The 10,458-nt window shown below is 42.4% G+C and overlaps 1 protein-coding gene across 1 annotated transcript in view; it reads left to right on the top strand.

Annotated features, from left to right (window-relative positions):
* The first annotated feature begins 342 nt into the window (after positions 1-342).
* Positions 343-10,458, top strand: part of SLC16A9 (solute carrier family 16 member 9) — a 60,072-nt gene continuing 49,956 nt past the window's right edge. Inside the window, exon 1 of the mRNA XM_037804385.1 lies at positions 343-471. The gene's annotated coding sequence lies outside the window, so the exon portion shown is untranslated. The remainder of the gene's footprint in view (positions 472-10,458) is intronic.

The raw sequence follows: 10,458 nt of genomic DNA, 5'->3' as shown, positions 1-10,458 counted from the left end.
AGCGCCCCTACCGCCCGCTTTTCCGCCTCCATCTCCTCCGCTGCCTCCTCCTCCTTCCCCCAACCACCCGCGCAGTCACAACCGGTTCAGACTGGCCGGGGTGCCCCGCAAAGAAGAGAAAGAGGGGAGAAAAAAAAAAAAAAAACCAGGGAATAACTTCCCGGGGAGGAGGAGGAGAAAGAGAAGGTGGAGCCCAGAGAGGAGGGCCGGCTCCTTCCCTCCATGTGGCCGCCGCCGCCTTGGGGCTCGGCGCGGGCAGAGGGCAGCTGCTCCGCCGGCAGCGCGTAGCGGGACCGATTGTCCAGTACTCCGGCAGGGCCGGGGCCGGGGCCGGGGATAAATAGCCGCCCGGCGGGCCCGGAGCTGCAGGGGGAGAGCGGCGGCCGCGGTCCCCACCGCACCACCCGCCCGCCCGCGCGGGGCACTGCGTCCGGTGCTGCGTCCCGAGTCCCCGCTGAGGCGGGCACCCAGGTAAAAGGGCTGAAGCCCCAGGGGAAGGGTCCCAAGGGTCGGCGGCTTCCCTTGTTGCCCAGCCTCCGGAAACCGAGAAGTCCTCCGATTCTGGGCAAGCGGTGTTGCAGGCAGCGGCGGAGACGCTGTCACCCGCCGCTGAGCAGCTTAGAACCGGTTTCTTGTTTGGGGTGTGTGCCGGGTGATGGTGGTGGCGGCGGTGGGGAGAGTATTCGCCTTGCGCCCGCGCGAACCCCTTCACATCCCCTCTTAGCGGGCTGCTTCTCTGAAGTGCCCAAGTATTCCCGGGTGCCGGAGGGCGGCATTTTGCACGGAGTTGGAAGAGAAAGAGAAAAAGGGTCCTGGGAGAGCACGTTGTCCCTGGGGGAGCGCGTTGTCCCTGGATGGGGTAAAGAGTGGAGATCTGCCCCGGGGACTCCCGAGATAGCTTGTGGGATTGCTGGTGGTGGAGCGGAGGGGGGTGGGGGGCACCCAGTTGGGCCCCCATTTCCCGGAGGGCCCCGAGGCCTTCAACTGCCCTGGTCGAGAGCGAGTGCATGCAGGTGTACTCCCAGAAAGGTCTAGATGGGTGCTGCGAGGGAAGCAGGCGCGCGGCGCAGGCGGATTCGGCACCGCCGCGCCAGGTTCAGCACCACCGGCTCAGCGCTGGGTGGGCTGAGGAGCCCAGTCTCGGCGCCGGCCTGGCCTGGACACCCAGCGGGAACTTGCGGGGACTTGGTGCGTGGAGCCCCATCCTTTGGCTCGCCCTAGGTTACCTTCTCTGGCTTCAGCAGCGCCCAGAGACTCTGACGAGCTCTGATAACCATTTAAAAACTTGGTCATCAAAAACAAATCGACGCTTTACCTTGTTCTTGGGATGTCAGGTCTATCGCACAGACTCTCCCAGAAATTTAGACAGGATTTACAGTAAATGCAGTAAGTTATTCGATAGAACAACAAAAAAATTTTTGGTTAATTTTCCAGGCCACAGTTAGTTTGGTGGGTGTATTTTTTTTGTTTTTTTAATCTTAAATTATCTGGATAATAGTTTAGGTTGCAGGTGGATTCCCTCCCCCTCTTCCCCAGAGTAGAATTTTCATTTGTTCTATTAAATTCCATCAATTTCCTATGTCCTAACACAGTTTCTTAAATTTTGGTTGACCTCAGCTCTGAGAAATTCTGATTGTTACAGGAAGAGGAGAAGATTCTGAAATGATTACAGCCTATTTTGAATAATATATACATGCAGATAACAGGTTTAGTACCCATATCATTGCCAGAAACTGGGTGTTTTTTTTAAGGCCCTGGAAAGTAGAAATTAGATAAGAAAATAGTTTAACCTGTGATTTTACAATAACTCATACTTTTAGCCCTGCCGAGATCCTAAGAACGTCCTTCTGGTTTTCTTCCCTTTTGTGTGTGGGTGAAAGTGGAGCAGCACGGACCTTCCATATATATAGGATGAGTATAGAGAAAGGCAGAGATCCAGGGAGGTAGACCAGGAGACTAGCAAATCTTTTCTTGAGCTTCTGACTTGAAAAAGTTGTGATGGTGTGATTTAGCTAGTGTCTGAATCTTTATCAGGGTGGATCATGGTATATTTAGGGTATATTTGGTGATGGAACTAGAGCTCATGGGTAACAATAAGACAGATGTAGTCAGATTTTTTAAGTTTTATATCCTCTTTCTAATCTTTTAAATCCCCATTGTTTTAGTTTGTTTTTTTAGTGAGAGATGCACTTAATTAACTTAGTTCATAAAAATGCAATAGAATATGGAAGGCCTGTGGGAAGATGCAAAGAAAATAATACCTTGTCTGTATAACTAGAGCTTTCCAAGAAAGTAGCACCTAGTAACTTTAATTTAAAGACTGCCAAAAAAAAAAAAAAAAAGTCTATTTTGAGCCAGTTAACCTTTTCCTTGAGAAGTTCTTTGTAGACACCTAAGTATTCTGTGTAGATAATGAGATTGAACTATAATTTAAAATTGAATTCAAGGAAAGAACACTTGGTACCTGCCTTCAAAGAGGCTAGTCTAGTGGGGAAGATAAGAATGTGACTTGGTTTCCTAGGGCTGCTGTAGCAAAGTACCACAGACTGGATGGTTCACAACAGAAATTTATTGTCTTTGTTACGGAAGCAAGAAGTCTGAAATCAAGGTGTCCGAAGGGCCATGCTCCCTCTGAAGTCTGTGGGGAAGAATCTGTTCCATGCCTCTCTTTTGGCTTCTGGTGGTGGCTGGCAATCCTTGGCGTTCCTTGGCTTGTGGATGCATTTCTGCCTCCATCTCCACATGGCCTTTTGTCTTGTCTCCATCTTCACATGGCATTCTCCCTTATGTCTTGTGTCTGTGTCTCCTCTCCCCTTTTTATAAGGATACCAGTTATACCGGATTAGGACCCACACTGTTACAGTCTGGCATCATCTTAACTAATAACATCTTTAAAGATCCTGTTTCTAAATAAGGTCACACCCACGAGACTAGGACTTGAACATGTATTTTGGGGACACAATTCAACCCATAACAGCATGCTTATAATATCTACCATACAAGATAGTATAAATTGAGTCATCTGGCAGCAATGACAACGGTGTGCTATTATTGAATGGCAGAGAAAAGCACAGGTTCATTCAAGGTTAAGAACTGAGACAAGTTTTGTGGTAGGTGTAGCATTTTAGCTCAGTCTTGGAGGAGGAGGATTTCTTTGGTGGAAAGAAGGCATGCTGGAACAAGGGAATAGCACAAGTATAGGCAGAGATAGGGCTGTCTGGTGCGTTCAAGGGAAGCAGAGCAATTTGGAGTGTCTGCAGCCTGGAATTTAAGATGATTAAGGCTGGGATATGGAATGGGGCTAGATTATGGAGAATATAGCAGATCATGCTGTGGTGGTTTGAGGGTGGATGTACCCCAGAAAAACACGTTCTTAAATTTAATCTATTCCTGCACACGTGGACTCATTGTAAGTAGGTCGTTTTGACCATGCTAGTTCAGTTAGGGTGTGGCCCACCTCATTCAGGAGGGTCTTAATCCTCTTACTGAAGTCCTTTATAAATGGAATGAATACAGAAAGAGAGAGAGAAAGCTATGGAAGCAAGAAGCTGAAAGCAACAAAATCTGGAAGAGAAGGAAGAGACTGGCAGACATGGCCACGTGCCTTCTTTACTATGTAGCAGAGGAGCCAAGGATTACTGGTAGCCAGTTTTTTGGAAGAAAGCCTCACCCTGATGATGCCTTGATTTGGGCACTCTCCTGGACTCTGACCATAAGTGAGTACATTCCCACTGCTTAATCTGAACCCATTTCATGGTATTGCTTTGAGCAGCCTAGGAAACGAAAACACATGGTAAGAAATCAAAATGTGATTGAAAATTATTATATTTATACCAACAGTGATAGCCCCCTTAACTGTAGTTTGTGCCCTTAAGTCCAGTTTTTATGGGCTTCCCTGTAAAATAGTAAGTAAATGAAAAAAATTTCAATGGTATTTGCTTCCTATCAATGGTACTGAAAAAAAGTGTCTAAATAGCCCTAAATGCTTTATTTAAACCCACATGTTCCCTCTGTCCCCCTCTTCCCCCTCCCCACAATTTGTACCCTTATGGCATAACAACTCTTAGCTTGATTAAAACTTTGGATAGGAAGACACCTCCACTTCCCTGGGCGAATATAAAGAGTAAAGCCACTCAATTCTCCTTTTCAATTGATAATAATAATAAATACTAATAATAATGATATTAATAATAACTATGATAGTTAATGTTTATTAATCACTGTATGTGAAGTGAGTCATATGTATTGTTTTATCTAGAAGGGCATTATTTTCATCTTAGACTGAGAATTTCATTAAGGTCACTCAGCTATGTAAATGGTGGGGTCAGGATTTGAACTCAAGCAGTCTGTCTCTAGAGCCTGCCTGTCCTTTGAACTATTGGGCTGATACATCACAAGGGCACAATACCCGGTCACTGTTATTAATCGTAGTTAGAAATGGGGCCTGGTATCTGTGGGAGCAGTGTTTCTTTATTTTTTTCTTTGAATACTCATTCCCTTCATTTTAATTAAGTTTAGAGAAACATTTCCATGTTTTATTACATATTAAATTTATGATATGCTTTTATAGTTCTATGACCCACCCAAAGGAAACTCTTAAGCTTTTTTGAGCAAAGACAGGATATGGGATGAGAAAAACATTAGTGAATGTGAGACATTAAATAAGAAGACCAGACCTGCCAGATTCTCTGAAAGTGTGTCAATTTCAAATCTGCTCCTCATTCCCAGTAACTCCCCTAAATGTACCAGATCTTCTTGTATTTCAGCACCCCATATATGTTTCCAAGTGTCCTGTTTTTTGATTCTGAAGATGATACAGCAAACATACTTGTTTGCACACGATATACCAAAGTGTGTATTCAGACATGAGATTGGGCCCTGTATAAATTGTGCAAAACGTATAATAAGCCAAACAGCAGATCGAAGGAGATAGCATCATCATAGATTTCTTCACCAGAACACTACTACCCAGGCCTAGCTTAGCAGGATATGGGTTGTGTGGGGCAGAGAGACACTGAAACAAGAACCTGGCAGCACAGAGAGCCTGGTTAGAGTGTAGGATATGGGAAATGTTTATACCAACTTGTATCTAAGTGTCTGGTCCTCAAACCTCATGTTGCTTATATTTAACTCTTAAATCTTTAATCTTTTCATCTTTTCTCAGACTCTGAATGTTTTCCAAATTCTGCTGTTTTCTCTTCTGAACCTGAGGCCGGGACTTGGAAATAGGTGACCATCTGCTTAGAGTGGTCAGGAGGGGATCTTGATACCAGTGTCTCCCCTGGCGTTACCTCTCAGAACCTCAGTTTCCTCATCTCTAAATTGAGAAGATTAGCAGTAGCAGATTCACATGGTTTGCCTAGGTGACAGGAATCCTAAATGAGCAAAGTAAACTGGGGGCAGGGAAGAAAGTAGTACAGGTGAAACGTTAAATGCAAGTCAACCTCGGTTCTCTGCCAGGGAGATATTAGGGAGTTGAAGGAATGGAAAGAATATGCCCCATCCAAAGAGGCCCAAAGTTACTCAGTTCTAGCCAGTTGTTATGTAAGAGCAAAGGCCCAGTGTTACCAGATCTTTTGATCTTTGAAGAGAATCCAGAAATTCAGATTTCTGTATGACATCTTATAGTTTTAAAACTTTGAAAAACATGTCATGTAGACTGTCTAAAAATGAAAATGCATTTAAACTAAAAAAAAACAAACAAAAACTTTGGCAACTCATTCAAACTTGCTAAACAAACAAACACGAACAGACAAAACCATGAGGTGGGTCAAAATAAAACACCTCTAGAGGCCAGATTTGGCCTATGTGCTGCCAGTTTGTGATTAGATGATTTCAGGCTTCATTCTGGCTTCTGAATTCCATGATCTTAGTCTCAATTCATTTTATCTCTAATGCATTTCTTCCCCATTTGCTAAAATATATTGCAGCACTCCCCATATCTGAATTACAACTTTGGAGGAGCTCTTTGGGAAGTGCTGGAATGTAAGAGAGCTACAAGACCTTTAAGGTTAAAATAATGCCCTTTTGCGATGTTCATGCTGTTGACATAATTCAGAGGCCCAGCGGTTAATTATTTGTGTTAATTATTCCTTTCAGGGTCAATTAGTGTGGTTTAATTCCAGAACCTAGAGCTGTTTCTCTAAATACTCTCCCTCCTGGTTTTCCTTCCTACCTCAATGTGAAATAATAAACACCTGGAAAATTGAGTCTGGTTTGTACTTGGACTGGGTGCACTTATAAGCTATGGTGCTCAAAGAAGCAATGTCTTCAGCCTGGCAGTGTTTTACCATGTATTCTGTCCCTCTTTTTAAACATACAGCTATATGGGGATGTCCTGAAATTTCAACTAGATAAGTAAGTAAAGTGCTTGGCTTCTAACAGTTAATACAGCAGTTTGGATTTAAAAAAAAAGCATTTATATGGATTCAAAAAATGTAAATGACTGCATGGTATGTGAATATATCTCAATAAAATTGAATTAAAAAATGTAAATGAAAACAAAAGTAATGGATTCTTCTTCCTGTTATCTTTAATTAACTCTGTCTCCTAGGAAAACTATGCAGTAACTTCATGCAATTGTACTTTTAAAGCTGGGCTTCTTGGATTTGACTGGCTAGGATATGGTCTTTACTTATGTCAATATGCTGTCTTACAAACAACTGGGCCTGACTCTAATTTATAAGTTTAGAACAGACATTGATAAATAGGAAGGAAGTAGCTGAGTAAATTGAACAAGAAGGGCATGTTCAGAGAAATGGTTTACCTTTTTGTGACCCTGCTGACCACGAGAGGACAGAGAGCTCTGAATGAGAGTTCTGAGCCAGTTTGTCCTTGTACTGTCCCCAGTAATGAGTCGACCCACTCTTGCACTTCAGAGAGTGTTAATCATTGCTGGATGCTTAATATTTAAAACCAAATCTGGAAGAATCAGGTGACTATCTGATTATTAAAGACATATGATCTGACTTATATAGGTAAAAGATTTGGATTTAAAAGATCCATTTCTTTATTTTCATCCATGTATTTGGCTAACTGTTTAGCTTCAGTAGTGGAAGCAGACGCTAAGCTCCACGAGGCAGGGACCATGTCCCCTTTGCCCTGCATTGCCTCCTACGTGGACTTAATGCACTTTTGTTGAATGGAAGATATTTGGTCAATCATTTTCATACACAGAAATTTAGTATGAGGTTTTCCATGCATTTATTTATTTATTTCATAAGATTTGTTGCGCTTATACTATGTGTCAGGCTCTAAATATATACTGATTTGGCTACTAGTGCTTAGTCTTTGTGCTGTCAGAACATTGAAAAGCTTTTATGAAATGAATGGAAATGTCTTGATGAAGACTTAAGAATAAGGGCCAAAGAAGATCCAAGGACCACAGAAATCTGCGAATTATTTTTTCAAGGTCCTTGAAGTTTCAAAGTATTATTAATATTATTGTTTAGGCATCCATTTGTCCAATATTTGCCCTTGTTGTGTATAAGCCCCTGAGTGATGTCAGCAAGTTCAGTCATATAAAGTAGTGTCCATTAAAAAAAGCAAGAAACAAAAAGACGTTAAATCAACTTCCCCAGAGTAAAAGAATGCAACGGTATGGATCACTTATGAACCTGCATTAGGTGATAACTCCTAGGGTTAAAAGGAGCAAGCCTCAAATCAAATCTAACAAAAAGCCCATGGACACTGGGTGTGGATTGAGAGACATTAATACCTACCTAGTAAAGTTTTATGTAGATTTTAAAAGATAATGTTTGAGAGTCTTTGTTACTGTCTGGCACATAGAAAGTGTTCATAGAAGATAGTTATTAAAAGTGATTAAAAAATAGAGTGGGGTGATGAATGTACAACTATATGATGGTACTGTGAACAGTTGATTGTACACCAGAAATGATTGTATGATATGTGAATATGTCTCAATAAAACTGAATTAAAAAAAGTTACTCAATGATATGGCTAAATGCTAGTTCATATACTCTTTAGAAAATTTCTTAATTCCATTCTTTAGAGACTTCTTACAAGAAGATGGTGTCAACATTGGGATTTTAGGACATTTGAGACATTTTTCCGTAGTCATGATTGAAATGAGTAAAAAAAAAAATAACTTAAAAAAATAAAAGCAGTCAGTCCTTCCATTTTATGCTTCTACAGCTAGAGAGAACAGTTATTTAAGATGGCCTGGCTTGCTGTAGTCCACTCCTTTGGTTCAATAGTCTCATATTGGGATCACCTGGAGCTTTTTGAAGACCTGGCCCCAACCCCCATAGATCCTGTTTTAATCAGCCCAGGGAGGGCCCAGGCATTTGTCATGTTTAAACCTCTCAAGGTGATTCTAATGCACAGCCAGGTTTGAAATCCTCTGCAGTTTTTGAGTGTATATTTTGATTGTTATTAGAAGTATGCTCATGTGGAAGTACAACCTTAAAATGGGGCCCTTTGTTTGCTTTTTAATGCACATGTGTTGCTACTTTTTCTTGAGAACTGGTTTAGAAAGGTTTTTTTGAGACCTGGTTTAGAAAGGTTTTCTTGAGAACTGGTTTAGAAAGGGTGGTGTTTGGAACTGTAGTACTTGAAGAAAAAAATGTTCTTAAAGTTAATACATTCCAAAGGGTGTGAACCCATTGTAAGTAGGATCTTTTGATGGGGCTACTTCAGTTAGGGTGTGACCCACCTCATTCAGGATAGGTTCTAATCCTTTTACTGGAATCCTTTATAAATGGAATGGAGAGAGCACACACACCACAGAAGCAAGAAGCTGAAAGCAATGAAACCAGAGGAGAAGGGAGAGCAGCAGACACTGCCATGTGCTTTGCCATGTGACAAAGAAGCCAAGGAGCTACGGACGGCTGGCAGCTGGTCTCAGGAAGAAAGCGATCCCTTGGTGATGCCTCAAAACCCAGGAGTGAATAAATTCCCATTGTTTAAGCTGAACCATTTCATGGTATTTGCCTAAGCAGCCTAGGAAATTAAAACAGAAAGGAAGACTGTGGGAGTCTTTGAAATAAGGAAGAAGTCTTCTTGAATTAGGAAAAGCAGAAAATCAGGGGATGAAGAAGAATGAAAAGCAGAAAATCGGAGGATGAAGAAGAATGTAAAGACAAAATGCTTCAGAGCCAGAGTAGCTGGGTTTTAAAAAGCTGCTTGTAACTGTTGTCAACTGGGATGATTAATTCTCACTTCCATTCTACCAAGTACTCTACAAACTCGACAGCACAACTTAGCTATAGAGCTTCCTGAGTTGAGGGGGAAGGAAAGAAAAAAGAAAGGGAGGAGGAGAGGAAGAGTGGGAGAGAGAGAGAGAAAGACGAAAAGGAGACCGAAGCAGACAGAAGGCAAGAAAGAAACTGAAAGCAAACCTTGTTTGGGCTTCAGTGCTTCTTGGTTTTGTCTTCTCTTGGCTGTTGGTGACCCCAGGGCTCTTGGCGACCTAAGCCTCTCCTTCACGACTGAGAGGTTACAAGCTAAGAGGTTGTTTGGCTAACGAACAAATTAATTGGCGAGTCTGTCATCATGTAGACAGGCTTGTTATAATTATCACCATCATCATCATTGTTAGAAAGTTCTGTGTTCTCCTTCCGACTCCATGCATGCTGCCTTGCTGCCTGGGGAGTGTGATGTGGGCCCAGAGAGTTGGGGCACTGTCTTGACTCTGGCTGTGGGAGATTCTTGGAGCTGCTCCTCCTGAGTCTTTTCCTTGGCTGCTGTACAGCAGAAGGGTGGCATTATGGGTGCTTGATTCTCTAGAGGCAGCAAGCCCAGGCTTGGCCGTTTGGGACAAGGGAAAAGACTGGAAAAGACTCCCCTGAAGGTGGTGGTGGGCACTTGCCCTCTCTGTAGCTGCCAGGGTGGAAAACTGGGTTCATTTTCTAGCTGAGACCAGCGAGCAGATTTGGGGGATTTGCCACATCAAAGTGTGGACTTAACAGCACTGCCACTGCCAAGGGGGTCAGAGCCAAAGAGCCATATGTGAGGAGGGAGCAGGCAACCCTGTATTCCCTCTTTTCTTCCTCTGCCCTCCAGTTTGCTTAGAAAAAAAATCATGCTCTTCTCAGAAGGCCCAATTATTCTTCTCTCTAGTTCTGTAAAATTTTGATTTTTCAGAGCGATGCTTTTTCTATAATGCAGCCATTCATTTAGACTCATTAGCATGTTAATTTTTTTAAAGACTCCTGTGATACACTTATGTCATTCCTATTTTCATTATAAACTTTTGCAAATCTGCAGATAAATAAATGTATTCATCTTTAAAGTTTTGTGTCATAGGCAGTGATCCTCTCCTGCATTCTCTCTAACATTTTATAGAAAATTAGAAAGAAAGAAACTTTTGCCATAGCCATCACTCCTACAAGAATTTTTGCCATCATTGATATTTGAATCCTAGATGTGGTAATCAGTGGCGACTTTGGGGGGTTAGTAAGCTTTGTCCTTGACAGAGTACAGAAGGAATTCAAGTTA

The sequence above is a fragment of the Choloepus didactylus genome, chromosome 15, assembly GCF_015220235.1.
Source record: "Choloepus didactylus isolate mChoDid1 chromosome 15, mChoDid1.pri, whole genome shotgun sequence".
Taxonomy (NCBI): domain Eukaryota; kingdom Metazoa; phylum Chordata; class Mammalia; order Pilosa; family Megalonychidae; genus Choloepus; species Choloepus didactylus.
The sequence above is the reverse complement of the archived record's forward strand: the minus strand, read 5'-3'. Positions and strand labels throughout refer to the sequence as shown.